We start from the raw sequence: 19,681 nt of genomic DNA on the forward strand, positions 1-19,681 counted from the left end.
ATAATATAAAGCAACATATGTTACCCACAAGGTCAAATTCTCATATAACCCAACAATTTTGTGGCTTTGTGGTGGGAAGATATACACTCCATGTTTTCTAATTAATGGCCACATGTTATGCCATTTTATGGGACATAAGTTCATTAGACCTTCTGTTCAAGTACCTTAAGGCCACAGTTTATTACAACTCTGCAATTATCTTTGACAATTTTTACTTGCAGCAAATTTTTTTTCAGTCTCAGTGGGAGCATATGCATAATTTGTGGCCCCTTTCTCTCCTTGGTAATAATGTCATGCTTGACAAAAAGTAATAAAATGATGCAATAATGAAGATCTCAAGGCTAATTATGTCATTTGACATTTTCAAAAGCAAGGGATTTTGTGATATTGAGCAATAGAAATCATCACACCTGGTTTTTTTAAAAACACTTTGCATTGCCTTATGATAAAGTAAGAACTGGGGAGAAGGGGGCTTGTTGGTAACTTTTTTGTTGGTAACTTTTCTTATTGATCATGTAACATAAAACTCCATTTATCAAAGCTCCATAATCTGTTCAGTCTGAGGTGCAACCTGAGCTGTATCCTGAAAGGCTGATAGATTTTATGAAGTTAATCTTGAGAACAACCAACTTATATTTCAGCTCATGAGTTATCATTACAAAGTCTGTCTGATAGGAATTCAAATTTCTTCTAGTAATAATCTTGGACTGACTGCTTTAGAATCTGATAGTGAACAGAGCCACTGATTTGAACACAAACAAAGGAAGATATGTTCTTATGAGGAATTCCAAATATGTGATTTGGTTGTTGATACACCCTGGTCTACATTATGTTTTACTAGATAGAATAAATATTTAAACACTTGACCACTGTGCTTCTTGGTTAAATGCATGATGATTGCTTACTATTTTGAGGGGTCTAGAGTAAATGTCAGTCTTTTTTTGCTTTTAAAATAGTCAAGTCTTCAGACTCAGTATAGCATTTCTCCTTTCCAATGCAGAGGACTAATGGATCCTAAAAGAAAATCTACTGGGAAACATCAGGTTGACATGGATGGTACCTTGGCCTCCAGTGAGGAATATACTTCCACAATGAATTCCAGGTCAAAATTTAGATGTGTCCTTTTTTTGTCAGTGAACTTACATATGATCCTGAGTTGTAATCAAGATCAGATAATAATGGACCACAGAACTGCTTACCCAATTTTCATTAGTCAGTTATTTTGCTGGGATCCCTCACCTCACAGCCTGTACTTATGAATACCAGGGAGAACTGCATGAGTTCCGTTCAAGTCTAGTAAATCCTCCAGTTTACAAGCCATCTCTTCTTTCCTACAATCAAGACCTGCCCTAAATTATTCATCTCTTACGAACCCATAATTTATATATTTGGAAGGCCAAAATTGTGGTAAAATTAAAGGCCAGGCTATTTCTTTTTCTCTCATGTTTATATCAAATTTATCTTATGAAGGAGTAAGCTGGAATTAACAGTCCACACATCTCCCAAATCCTTTAAATAAAGCTACTTAGAAAAAAAACATCTTTATTGTTCTATGATTCTACAATACTCTGCTCACAGATGGAAAAACTAAAAAGAAATGATTGATTTTATACAGTTTAGTCTCAAAATTAAACTGTTTAAATAAATCTTAACAAAACAATGGTATCCTTAATTATGGAGCACACTTTTAATCCCACCACGCGGGAGGCAGAGACAGGAGGCTATTTGAGTTTAAGGCCAGCCTGGATTACAGATCGAGTTACAGGCCATCTAGGGCTGTTGCACAGAAAATCCCTGTCTTGAAATTTCCCCCCAAAATGTTTTAAATATCTAGATATTGAATGCTTTTTAATGTAGGTAGCAGTATTGTAGATGAGAATAAATATTTTAGATGTTATATTGTGAAGTTGTATTCAGTGCTTATTTACAAACATCAAAGATATGTTTAATTACCTCTTGTGCATGCATCCTTAAGCTCATGAGATTCTTGAAAGAAGTAGTGTGTGTGTGTGTGTGTGTGTGTAAGTATTATGTATGTATGTATGTACATATTTAAAGTTGCAAATTATCTGTAAAAGATTATCCAGAACTAACATTTAAGATAATTGTAGAAATTATAGATGAGAGATTTTAGTAAAAGTAAAAATAAGGCAAACTATGCATTCTATACACAAAGATTTCTAGTTAAGAGAAAACTATCCAGCCAATTAGTTCCTAATGCACTGCCAAAAAACTGATTTCATCTGATCATTTATTTTCTTTTTTAAAAATCAGTTCCTTAAAAAACCCAAACAGCTAACTCTAATATGATCTCTACAGATTCATTTTAGGAAAGACTTTAAGCTTAGGTTATACTTATTATGATATTAACACAACCAAAGATTCCTTCCACAAGAATTTATAAAGACAAATATTATACAATAAACTAATAATTCTTTAAAATATCCTTCAAAACTTCAATAGTTTATCTCTACAAAGCCAGACATAAGACATATGCCTTTAATCTTAATAGACTTAGGCACAGGCCACCAGTTGAATTTCCAGCATTAAAGACTTCTGTGAAAAATTTCTTCTCTTTTCAAATATATAAATGTTCAAGTGTATGTGGTATAGCAATATAAGTTATCTTGTTCATTTAAGGGAGCTTAAGATAAAATGTTCCCTGTAGAAAAGCCAGAAGGACACAAAATTGAATGTCAAGGTCTAAGTTTTATGTGAATGAAACAGAGTGTTGTCTATTAGAGTGCCTTGAGGAACACAGGCAGCAATAAAACATCGCCATAGAGAAAGTGGCCCATTTTTTTAATTCAGATTTCAAGGTCATGTGCTGGTCACTCTCACAAGTGTGAAACTGTTTATATCAATTTTAGATTTAACAATGTGAAGACAATAAAAGCATGTGATGATAAATTTTCACCTCGTATAGAGGATATAATAAATTATAACATGAGCAAGTTTGCCGACTAGTACAAACAATCCTAACATACTCATTCACATAGAGTGAAAGAGAAAAAACAGACACAAACTGTGGAATTTTGAATATGGGGATTATATATATATATATATATATATATATATATATATATACATATATATATATATATTGAATATATTTTGTAGTGCTTTATAATGGATGTAATGTTGCAGTGCAGACCTCAAAGTACTGAATAAACCATATGACAGATGAAGCGTGTTTATATCAAGTAAGATTATTACTGCTTACCAAAGGGTTCCAAATGAGCTACCTACCAGAACCATAAAAATCAGGCTCATTATTATAGGGGTTCTAATGAAATGTGAGTTGGATAAGGTTCAACAGATATTGGTCACTGCTGATTATCAAGCCACATCCCACAGCTACCTAATTTATACATTCTCCAGCTTTCTACTAAGACACCTCGTACTTTCCATTGCCTTTATCCAATGAAACCTTTGCACATCCTTCCATAGTTAGGAGAAGAGAATCTGCTACAGCACTTCTGAGAATATTGTGTGTTGATAAATAAGTTCCCCATTTCTGTTCATTGCTTCTTGAATATCAGAAAATAGAAAGACCTCTGAAGCTCATGAATTGGTAGAATTAATATTGTGAAAAAAATCATTTTAGCAAAAGCAATATATAAATTCAAATGTTCATCATAGGGTCAACTTAATTATTCAAAGAAATTGAAAAATATTTTAAATATAATTTGCAAACATACACATAATTACAATCCAGAATTTTCATAATTCCTGGTTTTAAGATATACGTCTGAGATATATTAATTAGAGCTGTTTGATAGTGTCACAAAAAGTCATACTAATTAATGAAATAGAATTGAGAAATCGTATAAGGTCCCAAGTCCCAACACTTAAAACAACCAAATTTTTTTTTAATGAAGCAAAAAAAAAAAAAAAACAAAAAAAAAAAACACACATTGAAGAAAAGACAGTACCTTCAACAAATAGTACTGATTAAACTGGGTAGCTGTCTGTAGAAGAATTAAACTAGATCCTTATTTCTCACGTTGCAAAAATCTCAACACCAAGTGAGACTAGGATTTCAGGGTACATGTGAGGGGTAGGGAGGGTAAGAGGGAACTGGGAATGACATGTAAAATAAAAAAAGAAAAGAATAATTAACAAAAGATTTAATGCAGGAGAAATTAGGCAATGCACTTGAACTTTCAGGCACAAAAAAGAACTTTCTGAATAGGAACTTGGTAACACAAGCATTAGGACCAACAATTATAAAAAAGGACCACATGAAACTAAAATACTTCTGTAAAGCAAAGAAAATCATGATGAATGAAGAGGCAGTCTACTGAATGGAGAAAAGATTTTATCAGTTATACATCTGATAGATGATTAGAATCTAGAATATACAAAGAGCTCAAAATAATAAACATTAAGTTAAACACTATCCTTTTAAAAGGAACATAAAACTAAGCAGCGAATTCACAAAATATGAAATTAAAGTGAATATATATACATATGTGTGTATGTGTATATGTATATGTATCTCAACATCTTTAGCCACAGGGAAATCATTTTACTCCTGTGAGAATGGCCAAGGTAAGAAAACAAAATAGCTGCAGATGGTATCATGGATATGGAGAAAGGAGAGTAGGTATTAGCTTCTGGAAAGGGTGAGTGCATACTTTTGTTAATTTATTTTTTACTTTACATGTCGATCCCAGTTCCCTCTCCCTCCCTTCCTTACTCCCCCCCTCTTAGCCTCTCTGCCCCCTCACATACACACTGAGCACCCTCCCCTCCCATTCCCCCACCCCAATTCCACATGTAGGGCAATGCCATCCACATGGGGTCATGTAAATCTGTCAAGTCATTTGAAGTAGGGACTAGGACTTCTCTCCTGTCTCTATGTTAAAGCAGTATCCCTCCATGGGGGATGTGTCCACAAGGTCCTTTTGTGCACCAGGAATACATCCTGGTTCTACTCTCTGAGGTCACTTAGACTGCTCAGTCCTTCTGGCTGAGACCCACATTCAGGGGGACCTGAGTCAGTTCCATGATATATTCCCAGCTATCAGTCTGGGGCCCCTTAGCTCCTTCTTGTTCAGGTCAGCTGTCTCTATCTATTTCTGCAACCTGGTCTTGTCCTCTCCCTCTGCATCTGGATTCTATTTCGACTCAGTGTTTAGTTAAGGGTGTTTGCCTCTGTTTCCAACAGGTACAAGATGAGGGCTCTATGATGGTGGATAAGTTAGTGGTTGATCTCACTATCCGGGAAGGGCATTTATGGTAAACTTTCCACAGTTGCTCAAATTGTTAGTTGGCAGTAGTCTTATAGGTCTCTAGACCTTTCTGTTGATCCAGTCTTCTCTTCAAACCAATAATGGCTCCCTCCTTTATTTTCTCTCTCTCTCTCTCTCTCACTCTCTCTCTCCCCCTCTCTTCCGTTTTCTATTCCTACCCTGACTCAATCTTCCTAGTGTCACATGCTTTCCTCTCCTCCCCTTCTCTTTCTCCTATATCTCTCTCCATTCTCTGCACCCCCACCACTTCCTATGTGCTCTGGGTGTCTTGTCCTGTTCCCTTATGTGAGGGACTTTATATGAATATCTTAGAATAACTTCTATAGGCACTATGGAAGTAAGTATGATGCTTCCTCAAAAGTGGGAAATAGATCTAACACATAACTTAGCTATGAGAGTCTTGTTTATGTTTCAAGATAATTATTTTTCTTAACTACAGAGATAACTACTCTTCTAGTTCATTGATTCTCTATTCAAAATAGCCAGAAAATAGAAACAATCTAGGTGTTTGTAAACTGCTGATTGATAATGAAAAATGTGGTATAAACACAATGGAACCTTATACATTCTTAAAATGGAATTATGAAATTCACAAGTAAACAAATTGTGCTAGAAGCAATCATTCTGAGTGAAGTAATCCGGACACAGAATGACATATGTCAAGAGTTTTGTCTCATTTGTTTATATCAGCTTTGAATGTTCACATATGCATAATCCATTTTTAATTTATTTTATATAACAAAGTCCATTTAAATGAAAACAAACATTTATAGACAATATTTGGGAATTTGGGCGTTGTTCTTTCCAAACTACTTCCTGCTGGTAAGGGGCACTGTTATGGGGGATTCTAAGAAGATGCAGAAATCCTGGTTGTAGTCTGTCAGGCTGCTTTGCCCAGCTGTTTTGAATGTAGGATCACCTGGTACTCTGTTTCAGGTGGTCTGGCTTGATCAGACCACATTAGTCTGGAAGGAATCCACATCTTTTCATTTTCTGTGGAAACAAAAATAGAAATCTTTTTCCCCAGTAACTTGTCCTTCAACTTAAATTTTGGAGTCAAAGCATTTTTTTTTAAATTTAATTTATTATTTTACATGTTGATCCCAGTTCCCTCTCTCTCCCTCCCTCCCTCCCTCCTTCCCTCCCTCACTCCCTCCCTCCTTCTCTTCCATCCTCCCTCCTTCCCTTCCTCCCTCCTTCCCTCCCTTTTAAGCTCTCTGCCCTCTCACATGCACTCTAACCACCCTTCCCTCCCATCCCTCCACCCCAATTCCATATGTAGGGGAATGCCATCCAGTTGGGGTCATGTAGATCTGACAGGTCATGTGAAGTAGGGACTAGGGCTTCTCTCCTGTCTCTAGATTAAGGCAGTTATTCCTCCATGGGGGAATGTGTTCGCAAAGTCCTTTTGTGCACCAGGGATACATCCTGGCTCCACTGTCTGAGGTCCCTTAGACTGCTCAATCCCTCTGGCTGAGACCCATATTCAGGGGGGCCTGCAGACAGCTTACCTGAACAAGGAGGAGCTAAGGGCCACTAGAAGCCAGCATAGGACTGACTCAGGCCCCCCTGCATAATCCATTTGTAATATCCGGAGAGGTCAGGAAATTAGTAATCACCCTTGATGTCTCTATCTGTTATAAATGTTCATTTCTTAATGGAAATGAGGCCTATACTTATTAGGGAGTATAAGGACAAATTCTCAGAATGTATTTATTGATTAAACTTGTTTAGTGGAGGGAAAGTTTTAGGTTCTCCTTTAAGATACATGACTTCTATAGCACAGAGTAGCTGTGTAAATTTCCAGGATAAGTCATGATTTTCCTCCTGTTGAGAAGACATCAGTTAGAGAGTTGTTGGTTTTTGTGAGTTTTGTGTGCCTCTATGGAAACCTTAGAGCTGTTATGCCATGCTAGGTAATGTAGATCATAGGTAGCACACCTGGATAGGACAGTTATTCCTTAATTCTCTTAGAACAGTGGTTCTCCACCTTCCTCATGCTAAAAATCTTTAACACAGTTCCTCATGTTGTGGTGACCACAATCATAAAATTATTGTATTGGCAATTCACAACTGTAATTTAAATACTGTGATGAATTGTAATATAAATCTTCAATGCAGGCTGTCTGACATATGACATCTGTGAAAGGGGTCACAACCCACAGGTTGAAAACTACTGTCTTAGAAGCTTGCATGAGAGATTTTATTTTGTTGCTGATTCTAATTGTCTAAAGGCCTATCAAAACATTATAGGCAACAGTTGTCCTTGGTTGCTGCCAGAGTTTGAAGGTGAGTTCCTATTGCTGAAGACACTACATAATTTAGACACAGCACTTAGAGAATAGAAGCTAAATTTGACCAGAATGTCTCCTTCATGAGTACTGGTTACTATGAAACCAGAATATACCTTTATACGTTTATAGAACTGAATTACTTTGTTATTTCATATCTGTCTTGAGTAATTCATCTGAAATGTATTTTGGATAGGTTCATTTCAGATCAATCCTGTTTAGTTTTTGTTTTTGTTTTCTTCCTATATGAATTTAACTTAATTTCTCTTACATAATGAAAGGCTATGTTCATAAAATATAGATGTTGATTTCTCTCAGGCAGTATGGTTGATTAGTGTTTCTTGATTTTAGTACTTTGTTTTGTTAGTTTGTTTATAAAGTGCAGTCTTTCACACTATCTGATATGAAGTAGTTCATGTAGACATTATGCATGTACATATGTATGTATGCAATGCATATGTAATCATTGTCTGGTTTCAGAGTATTCTCTACAAACTTGCTTTTTGAAAAGTTAGGTTATGTTTCTTGGGTGTTGTTTTTAACTCAGTATCTATCATACTATTTGATAGATAAAGTCTTTAGAGCTAGATGCTTTAGAGCTAGATAGCCCAGAGAGGCAGAGAAGTCACTCAGCTGCTTTCTACTCCACTGTCTTCCCAGAAAGAGAGCTTTCTCCTATACCATCTCATACAAAAACTTCTCCAACCAGGTTTTCTCCTTTCTACTTCCTATGTTGTTCATTTTCCATCGTTCTGACTTCTTACTCTCTATGGTTATTTCCTGTCGACTGGTTGCTTGCTCTGTCTCTTGACCTAAGGTTGCTTTTATTTAATTCTGTTTATATTATTCAGCAGAAAGTTCTTAGATTAAAGATGTGTGCTAGGCCTATTCCAAACCACACATGGAAACTGGTTTTTCCTGTAAATAACACAATCTTAGGGTTACAGTGGGATCAACTATCCTGCAACCCTTGGGGTTTGTTTAGAATTTCCATATGTGAATTTATGGCTTTCTAAGTAAGTTTATTTACAATCATTACTTATTCTAATACATATATCTGTCATTATCTACCCCAATTCCTTCTTTGAATCTATTGCCCATATGACAAATACTTACATCCATCCATACCTATTGCCCTTTCTCAAAATCTTCCTTCTCAAGGTTGGATATTCTTCACTAGTAACTGTTTTCTAACTAAATGTCTTGTAAAACTCTACTTTGATTATTATAATTCAAATTTTACAAGTTTTTTTTTTCATTTCTAGAGGAGTCAGGAGATCTTATCTTAGAGTTCCTAAATCTCTCATAATATTTAGCATAATATATATATATATATATATATATATATATATAAGCTGTGTTAAAATTATTACCTATTAATAAATAGCTATGCATTCTCATGTTCTCTTGATTAAAGTATTTTCTCAATGTTTTGGAACAGAAAGTCACTTGGGATTGTATTGTGAATCATATAGATATAAAATATTCATATCAATTTCTTGAATATTGAAAATAGGCATGATTTTAAAAGCAGACCCATACTGATTTAAACATACTTTTGTAAGATAACAATTAAAAGGAAAAATTATTTACATTTCTCACATTTCTCTTCTCTAAATTAGATCAAATGTCTTTATTCTTTTCCAATGTAATCATATTGTGAATTATCTAAGATTGTCTCAATTCTCCATCATGTGATACGCATGTGGAATTCATAAGAAAAACCAATTCTCTTGTAGAAGCCTGATGGGAGGTGAATGTGCCAGCAGTAGGATGATTGCTCTGGTATGCTTAAATAACTGTAGATAACTGTTTCCATTAAAACCTTCCATTTTCAAATATTGAAATACTATTCAATACTACATTATTACATCTAATTTCTGATTTACCTGTTCTTATTTATAATTGTTTGGATGATTCTAGGGTTAGAGTGCACATAACAAGTTAACTTAGTGTTCATTAGATCAATTTTCAATATTGTCTTGGCATATCCAAGAGCACATTTTAAACAGATTTTGATTATAATTATGTTTTTGGAAAATACAGTGATTTCACAATTTTAGAATTTGCATATTTCACTAAAATAATACTATACTAAGAAACTAAAGTACAGAACAATGTATATAAATGGATGTCTTTGGGGGAACTGTAGAATTTTTATCAATGAAAATATACTGCAATTTCTGATTATAAAAGCATGAGCTTATATTTATAAATAGCTGATTTATAATCTAAATGAAGTACCTGATGGTGGCAACAAGATTAAGTAGCACTTTCTATTTATAAGTAAACATAAAACATATTCAGTAGTGCTTGGTAAAGGGAATTTACTATTCGAAAATTACATACACTGAGAAACATGAGATTGTTTTTACAATCAGCAGTGTTACCCTGAAATACATCAGAATATGTCATCTCAAAAGGATGAATGAATTTCTTTTCTGACAATTTAGATGAGGCCACAAGTAAAAATTATTCTCATTCTATTGAATATGTTTTCAATAAAAGGATTAAACTAAAACAAATAATTCAATGATATGCTTTAAGTTGAGAGCAAGATGATGATAAAGACAATTTATAATTTTGTCTTTTGTTCAACTTCAATTGTTTTTTGTTTGTTTTGTTTTGTATTTTGGCTGATGCCTCATACAGTCTCCATTTTATTATTTTCTTTTCCTTTTCTTTTTTTCTTATTCCAGTTCCCTCTCCCTCATATCCCATTCCCTTACACAAACACCTATCCCATTCTCCATCCCAGGGAGCGAGAGGCCTTCCAGGTGGGATCATCAATCAAAATCTGTCAAGTCACTTGTGGTAGGTCCTAGGCCCTCCCTCATGTCTCATAACTCCTAAGTTAAGAGAGTATCTCTACAAGGGGGTGTGCTCCCAAAGTCCTTTCGTGCACCAGGTTTCAATGTCAGAGGTCCCATAGAATGCCCAGGCCTTCTAACTGAGACCCACTTTCAGGGTGTCTAGATCAGTTTTATGCTATCAGTCTGGAGTCCACGGGCTGCTGCTTGTTCGGGTCAACTGTCTCTGTAACTGGTAACATGTTTATGCAGCCTGTTCTTGACCTCTTTACTCATCACTTCCCCCAGTCTACAACTGGATTCCAGGAGTTCAGCTGAGTTTTAGCTGTGGGTGTCTGCTTCTGTTTCCAGCCACAACTAGATGGTATATAAGTTACTTATCAATCTCATTATCAGGGAAAGGCATTTAAGGTAGCTTTTCCATTATTGCTCAGATTGTTAGTTGGGGTAATCCTTGTAGGTCTCTGGATATTTCTCTAGTGCCAGTTTTCTCTCCAAATCTATAATGGCTCCCTCTATTATGGTATCTATTTCCTTGATCTCCTCTATTCCTCCCCCCCGCACCCGACTCAATCTTACTGCTCCCTCATGTTCTCCTTTCCCCTCCTCTTCACCCCTTCTCTTTCTCCGAACTCCCTCTCCACTCATTACCTCCTCCCATCGCACTACCAATATGCTCATGAGATTCTGTCACTTTTTTCTTCTCTGGAGGAACATTAATTTCTGTCCTATGGTCTGTCCTGTATCCTAGTTTCCCTGGCAGTGTGAACTGTATGCTGGTGATCTTTTGCACTATGTCTGAAATCCACATATGAGTGAGTACATACCATGTTCCTCGTTTTGTGACTGGATTACCTCACTCAGGATGGTTTCTTCAAGTTCCATCCATTTGCCTGCAAATTTCAATATTCCTTTTTTCCCCCACTGAAATTTCTCCATTGTGTAAATATACCACATTTTCTTTGTCCTTTCTTCAGTTGTGGGGCATCTAGATTGTTCTAAAGTTTTAGCTATTACAAATAATGCTGCTATGAACATAGTTGAACACATGTCTTTGTTGTATGGATGTGAATCTTTTGGATGAATGTCTAAGGGTGGAATTGCTGGATCCTGTGGTAGACTGATTCCCATTTTCCTGAGGAACTGCCATACTGATCTCCAAAATGGCTGTACAAGTTTGCACTCCCACCAGAAGTAGAGGAGTGTTCCTCTCTCTCCACATCCTCTCCAGCATAAACTGCCATTGGTGTTTCCAATTTCTGCCATTCTGACATGAGAAAAATGGTATCTCAGAGTTGTTTTGATTTGCAGTTCCTTGATAGCTAAGGATATTGAGCAATTTTGTAAGTGTCTTTCAGCCATTTTGGATTCCTATATTGAGAAGTCACTATTCAGATCTGTACCCCAATTTTAATTGAATTATTTGATGTTTTGGTGATTAGGTTCTTGAGTTCTTAGGTATATTTTGAAAGTCAGCCCTCTGTCAGATGTGGGGTTGGTGAAGATCTTTTTTTTCCACTCTGTGGGCTGCTGTTTTGTCTTGTATACAGTGTCCTTTGCCTTACATCTGATTCTTGTCAACTGCAACTGTTAATGAACATTTTTGCGTTAAGAAGAAATATTCTAAAGAAAAACATTGAATTGGTATATTTAATGGGAGCCAGCTGTAGTACTACATGATGGTACAGTGAAAAATTTAAGGTTTTCTCTTCCACACCCACAAGTAAGTGACATACAAAGCAAATATCATGTTTCATTTTTGTAATTCTTTATTTAAGCCACAATCTACCCTCATACAGTGCCCAAGCCTGATTGTATTCAGTGTTGAAGAAGCTAAAGAATTGGGAAATCACTTCTCTAGTTGACTAAAAGTAAATTGATAAAACTAAATTTTGTCAGATTTCTATTAAATTTTGTTGGTGAGAATATGTTTCTGAAATTTCTTTAAAGCACATTTTAGAAAATGCCTTGTAAATTTAAATAATGGAGCTATTCAGTGCCTAAAATGATACTGACGCAAAAGTTGTATAAGGCTTAAAGGTGTGTGAGAAAGCAAAATGTTAGTCATGTATTCTTCCACTTCTGTTTTAAATCTTGAGTGTGATTTAAACCATGAAACATGGTGAATTTCCAAAAGGGGAAATCTTGACTTCTTACTCTCTTTTGACTTACTGAATCAGATGCAAAACACCATAATCTGTATACTTAAAAATTAGGTTGGCACAGAAATTTAGACTTTATTTAGGCAAAATGTCCACTAAATTAAGAAAATTAAGATACTATAAATACCAACTATTCCAAAGCAAAAAATATATATACTAAAGAAGCACATTTTTTAGTTGGCTATCAGTCACAATTAAAAGTACTCCAACATGTCTCTTAAAATGTATAATAAAACTTAAAAATCTTGTGGATTTTTTGTTTGTTTTGTTTTTTTGGTTTTTTTTTTTTTGTTCTTTGTTTTGTTTGTTTTGAAGAAACAGTGTCACTTCTGAATGAACACAGAAAAACTTCACAGAGTATGTTCCTTTAATATTGATAATTACCTCCAAAGTGATTGGTGATGTTTTCTGCACACAAGCATAATGAGAATTTATTAAGTGATACAAATTAAGGAGCATGTTTATTCCTGATTCATTTAAATGTAAGAATATACCATGTTGCCAAACTTTCATATGACTTTAAGGATCACTACTGGGAAAGGGGTTTTAAAATTAATCAGGCTTAGAATCCACAATATCTCGTAAACCTTAAAATACAATAAATATAATACCTGAGTTAATTTTTGCTGTTATAAATGCCAGGAAAAAGGGGTGTTTGCTACAGAAATATGTAGGTAGAGTGAAGGGCTGACCATAAAGAGTAGAACTGCCCATGGCAATTGTAAAATACTTATTCTGTCATCCATCCCAGGTTCCTGACATAGAGGGACAGGGTCTTGCTCTTTCCTGGTATGCCCATATTCTTCACTTTTGAAATGAGACTATGTACTTGATGTCATAGTGTATTAGAGGTATAAAACTTTTTCATTGGGCTCTCCAGAAAAGAATTTTGACTTTGGAATTGTATATGCTATTGGAACTTAAAACAACTATAACACCCTTAGGGAATAAATAATACATTTTACATTATCAGATGAAAGTAAAAGTGGGACAAGGTTTTAAGTGTTATGGGTGGAATGTTATGACTCAAACTGATATGTTGTGATATCAAGTAAACAAGAAGCATAATATTGACAGCTTGTCTTCATTGTCAATTTGATAAGACATAGATGCCCCCATTGAATCCCTTTGAGTGTTCCTGAAGGTGTCTTCAGAAGATTCAACTGAATAAAGATTGTCTACTCTGGATTTTGGTGATACTATTCATTGGGATGGTGTTGTAGACAGGAATAAATGAGATAATGATACAGGCATTTTTTTCTCTCTGTAGGGTAAAAACATATTATATGGTTACCTTACTTGGGCTCATACCACCATGTTTTCCCTGCCATAATGGTCTGTGTCCTCTCATGGAACAAGAAAAGGCTGAACCACTCCTTATTTAGGAAAATATTTCATTTTGAGGTAACCATAGAAGCATAAAGATAAGTTTGCCTGAAACTGTTGAAGTTGATTTTCTATTTGGACCTTTTAGAATCTGACCTAGAGTAAATTAAATTAATGGTATAGACTCTTGCAAAATCAAGGACCTCCGTGTTAACAAGACACAACTGATATCTCCAAGTAACTTTGATTCCATTAAACTTTTGTAACATGACTATCTGATGATAGCCTTATGGAGGGCCTAAACTCAAACTATACTCAGTAATCTCATGTAGGTCATGAAGCTCCAGAGAATATATGAGGCATATAATCTCAAATTAAACCACACAGAAAACTCTGTAATTTTATGCCTCATGATAGTTTAAAATCTCTAACTAAAAAACACCTTCTATTAAATGTTTCTTTCTTCTTCTTTCTCCAGCAGTCAGGTTTACCTTACTGTAGTTTCTGAATATGTCTATGAGACATACTTTAAGGCATACAGACTAGCAATATCATCATCTGGTCCTTACAAGCCTCTGAGTTAAGTGTTCCATAATTTCTTGGCGTAAACTCTCTCTATTCATAATTTGCCTTGTGAGGAAAAAAATAACCCTAAACTATAGAAATAGTATAAGGAATGACTTGAAGGACTTTTAAGAAATGACAGTGCTAAGTCAGGGCCTTTATCATGTTGGATTTTATTTAAGATTTTTTCATTGGAGACCCACATTTGTACAACATGTAGAAAGTAGAGTTTTTTTTTTAAAGATTGGCCCTAAATGGGATGTCTGTATCACAGCCCTCTAGGCTCAATGATCTTTGTGGAAGAAGATTCATAAAGTTTGATTTAGAGATGGTGGATGACTCCAAGAAAGCAGCATTTTATAGACACAACAGGGATAATGCACAAGTCAACTTTCTGAGACTGTGATAGCTTGCAGAAGATCTGCTACACACTTTTAAGCCAGATAAACTGAGCACAGACTAGGGCAAGTAATCACCAAATCACACTCCTGACAAAAAGAAGCTATTCACAAGTGATAGTTGCTGAGAGAACAACAACACACTCTTTTCTATGAATTTTTATTTTTTAATTCGATGAGAAGGGAGCTGTGATATTATGTAATCATCAATTCATTTTACATTTCTGCTTACTTTGGTTTTATATTTTTAAAGCATAAAAAAGTTACTACCATCTTCTTTAAAGGTAAGTGATTGCAAGATCAGTCAATCAGATAATTTTGAAAACCTACGTCAGAGATTTTACCAGGATATAAGAGCCAATAAACTAGATAGGTACTTAGCACACTGGACTAACCACCAAGAGAACTATACACATACTCAATTCACTTGGCTATCCACATAATAGATGGACCTTTAAAGAAATGAATAAATTATGTTTTGATACAGTGACTTCCCCCAAAGTCCCTGGAAGTTAAATTGTAGCTATTTTATTACCTACATTCCAGACAGTTTTACTGTAAGGTATTGAACTATGAGATCGCTAAGGTCTTCAGCAACTCTGAGAATTATTGATTTTAAAAGTACATTAATATTAATTATCCTCATAATAGTTCTGCTACGTTTTTTTCATCATATGAAAACTGGCTCCACTTTCTCTAAAGATTTTGTTTAATATTCAATTGCAATTTCTCTAATCTTCCTTGATCTGCCCCTACATTTCTACTGTGAATAATTTGCTCTTTAAACTCACATCTTTTGATAATCCTATTATTCTTCTTTCTTGCTTCCTTTCAGTCATCAATACTGCCTTCTAACTTGCTTTCATTGCTTAGCCTTCTGATACAACATTCACGAATGGAATCTACATTCTTTTTTCTCTTTTTATTAATTTTTATTTAAATTAAAAACAATATTATTTTACATACCAATCCCAGTTCCCTCTCCTTTCTATCCTCCCATTCCTCCAACCAATCCCGCATATCCCCACCATCCACTCCCCAGGGAGGGTAAGGCTTTCCATGAGGGATCATCAATAGTCTGTCACATCATTTGGACTGTGTATCTGGACTGAGAAATTATGCCTCCATGGGAAACAGGCTCCCAAAGTCCATTAGTGCACTAAGGATCAATAGTGGATCTACTGTCAGAGGTCAGATAGACTTCCCAGGCCTCCTGAATGGCACCCATATTAAAAAGGCTGATTTTGGTCCAATGCTAGTTCCCCAGCTTTATGACTGTGTTCTAACTTGGTCAGGTCAGGGGTTTCTATAGGTTTCTCCAGCATGGTCTTGACCCCTTTGCTCATCCCTCCTCCCTCTCTACAAGTAGATTCCAGGAGGTCATCTCAGTGCTTTTCTGTGGGTGTCTGTTTCTACATCTATCACCTACTGAATGAAGGCTCTAAGATGGCATTTAGGGTAGTCATCAATCTCATTATAGGAAAAAGGCATTTAAGATAGCCTTTCCACCATTCCATAGATTCTTAGTTGGACTCATCCTTGCAGATTCATGGTAATTTCCCTAATGCCAAGTTTCTCATTAAGCCTATAAACTCCCTGTATCCAAGTATCTATTTCCATTCTCTCTTTCCTTGTTTTTCCAACTCAACCTTTCTGATCCCTTATGTTCTCCTCCCACCTTCCATTCTCCCTTCTACTTTCTCCTTGCCCACTGCCCCTTCCCCATTCTCCCAATTTACTCAGGAGATTTTTGTCCCTTTCTTTTTCTCTGGGGGTCCATCTTTGTCTCTCTTAGGGTCTTCCTTGTTTCCCAGTTTCTCTGGGGTTGTAGATTGTAGGCTGGTTATACTTTGTTCTATGTCTAATATCCACTTATAAGTGAGGACATACCCTGATTGTCTTTCTGCATCTGGGTTAACTCACTGAGGATAGTCTCTTATGGCTGCATCCAGTTGACTGTGGATTTCAAGATGTCATAGATTTACTGCTGATTAGCCCTCCATTGTGTAACTGTACCATATTTTCTTTATCCATTCTTCAGTTGAGCAGGATGTACTTTGCTTCCAGGTTCTGGCTATTACAAACAATGCTGCTATGAACACAGTTGAACATAGTCATAGTGGTATGAGAATGTACATCCTTTGGGTATTTGCCTAATAGTGGAATGGCTGGGTCCTGTGGTAGACTGAGTCTCATTTTCCTGAGAAACTTCCAATATTGATATCTAAAGTGGCTGTACAAGTTTGCATTCCCATCAGCAATGGAGGAGTCTATATATTCTCTAGCTTAAGCTCATTGGTGTTTTTGATTTAGTCATTATGAAAAGTATAAGATAGTATCTCAGATTTGTTTTGGTTTGCATTCCCCTGTTAGATAAGAACTTTGAGCAATTTTTAAGTGCCTTTCATTTGAGATTCATATATTAAGAATTCTGTATTTAGATCTGAGCCCCATTTTTTAATTGGATGTCTTGGTGACTAGCTTTTTGAGTTCTTTGTTTATGTTGGAGATCAGCCCTCTGTCAAATGTAGAGTTGGTTAAGATCTTTTCCCATTACATATGGTGCCTTTTTGTCTGATGGACAGTGTCCTTTGCCAAACAGAAGCTTCTAAGTTTTACCAGGTCCAATTTTTTGTCAATTTGAATGTCTGTGCCACTGGTGCCATGTTCAGGATGTAGTCTCCTGTTCAAATTAATTAGTTCAAGGACACTTCTCACTTTCCCTTCTAAGAGGTTCAGTGTGAATGGAATTATTTTGAGGTCTTTGATCCATGTGGACTTAATTTATGTGCTTGATAATACATATGGATCTGTCTGCAATATTCTACATGTCAACATCTAATTATGCAAGCACTGTTTGTTGAAGATGCTTTCTTTTTTGCTCCATTATATAAGTTTAGTTCTTTGTAAAAAATCAGGTACTTGCATGTGTATTGATATCAGGGTCTTTTATTTGATTCCATTGGTCCATTCTATTAAAAAATGGGGTACAGAACTGGAGGAAATTCTCAATAGAGGAAATCAAAAAGGCTGAAAGACACTTAAGAAAGTCCTCAACATCCTTAGCTATCAGGCAAATGCAAATCAAACCAACTTTGAGATACCATCTTACTCTTGCGAGAATGGCTAAAATTAGTAACACCAATGACAACTATGCTGGATGTTGAGAAAGGGGAACACTCCTCCACTGCTGGTGGGATTGGAAACTTGTACAGCCATTTTGGAGATCAGTATGGTGGTTCCTCAGGAAAATGGGAATCAGTTTACCACAGGACCCAGGAATCCCTGTCTTAGGCATATACCCAAATGATCCCAAATCCATGCAACAAAGACAGGTACTCAACTATGTTCATAGCAGCATTATTTGGGATAGCAAGACCCTGATGAGTAATTTGTCTCCCAACTGAGGTTCCCTTGAAGAAAATTAATTTTCTGTTTGCAAATGGGTATACATTTAAGATAGATTCTGTCTTAGGTGTGGGACATGTGACTGTTCTTTCTTTTCAGCTCTTGAACCCCATATATGCTGAAGACCCATGCAGGCCCTGGGCATTCTGTGTCAGTCTTTTGGAGTCCATCATAGCTTTGCTCATGGTGGTTTAGAGGGCTTTGTTTTCTTTGTGTTCTCCTCTGGTTCTTTCACTCTTTTTGCCTCCTCTTGCATAGGGTTACCTGAGGAATGAGGGTAAGGATTTGATGGAGGCAACCCATTTAGGTATGAGTGTTCCAAGGACTCTCACTCTCCACATAATATCTTTCTGTGGGTCTCTGTATTTGTTCCCATATGCTGCAGGAGGAAGCTTCTCTGCTGATGGCTAATCATGATACTGTTCTATAAGTATAGCAGAATGTCATTAGGAGTCACTTTATAGCTCTTTTCCCTTAATTCCAAATAATTACAATAGCTTCAATTGTTTTAGTTTCCTATACTACCCCTCAAATGGCCTTTAATTTTAGCTCTTACCTATTTTTTCCCTCAATACCGCCTACCCATGGTCTTGCCATTTTACTCTACCTCCATTCATCTATAACTTTCTAAACTATTTCAGTTTTCTTGGGAGATCTCTCTGTCTCCCAGTAGTCACTTACTCTATACCTAACCTCTGTGGCACTATGTATTGTATTTTATTTGTCATGGACTTCATAGCTATTCCCTACATTTAAGTGAATATACACCATATTTGTATTTCTGAGTCTAGATTACCATACTTAAAACATTACTATTTATTCCCATTAATTTAACAGTGAATATCATTATTTAATTTTTATTGGCTGAATAATATTCTATTTTGTACATGTACCATATTTTTCTTTATCAGTTAATATGTTGAGAAGTATCTAGATTGTTTCCATTTTCTGGCTATTATTAATAGGAAGTAGTCAATATGCATAAGCAAATGTCTAGGTAGAAGATAAAGCATCCATTTAGCATATTCTCAAGAGTGATACAACTGAATCTTGAGGTAGAATGATTCTCCTCTTCTTATAGAACCAACATAATAATTTCATAATGGCTGTACAACTTTGTAGTTCCTTCAGAAATGGATGAGGATATTCTCCAAAATAATGTATCTTTTCTTTGTTGATAATAGCCACTCTGATGGGTATAAGATGAAATCCCAGAATAGTTTTTTATTGTTTTTTCATCTTTTCTTATATTCATTATTATTATTTAATATTTTTTCTTATTCTATATATTGATCCCAGTTCTCTCTCCCTCCCATCTTCCTATCCTCCCACCAACCTCCAATCTCATCCCCCATCCATTGCTTAGAGAGTATGAGGACTTCCATGAGGGATCATCAAAATCTGTCAAGTCATTTGGGATAGGGCCTAGGCCCTCCCCTGTGTATCTAGGATAAGGGAGTATCT

This window comes from Phodopus roborovskii, unplaced genomic scaffold (genome assembly GCF_943737965.1).
Source record: "Phodopus roborovskii unplaced genomic scaffold, PHOROB, whole genome shotgun sequence".
NCBI classification, from domain to species: Eukaryota; Metazoa; Chordata; class Mammalia; order Rodentia; family Cricetidae; genus Phodopus; species Phodopus roborovskii.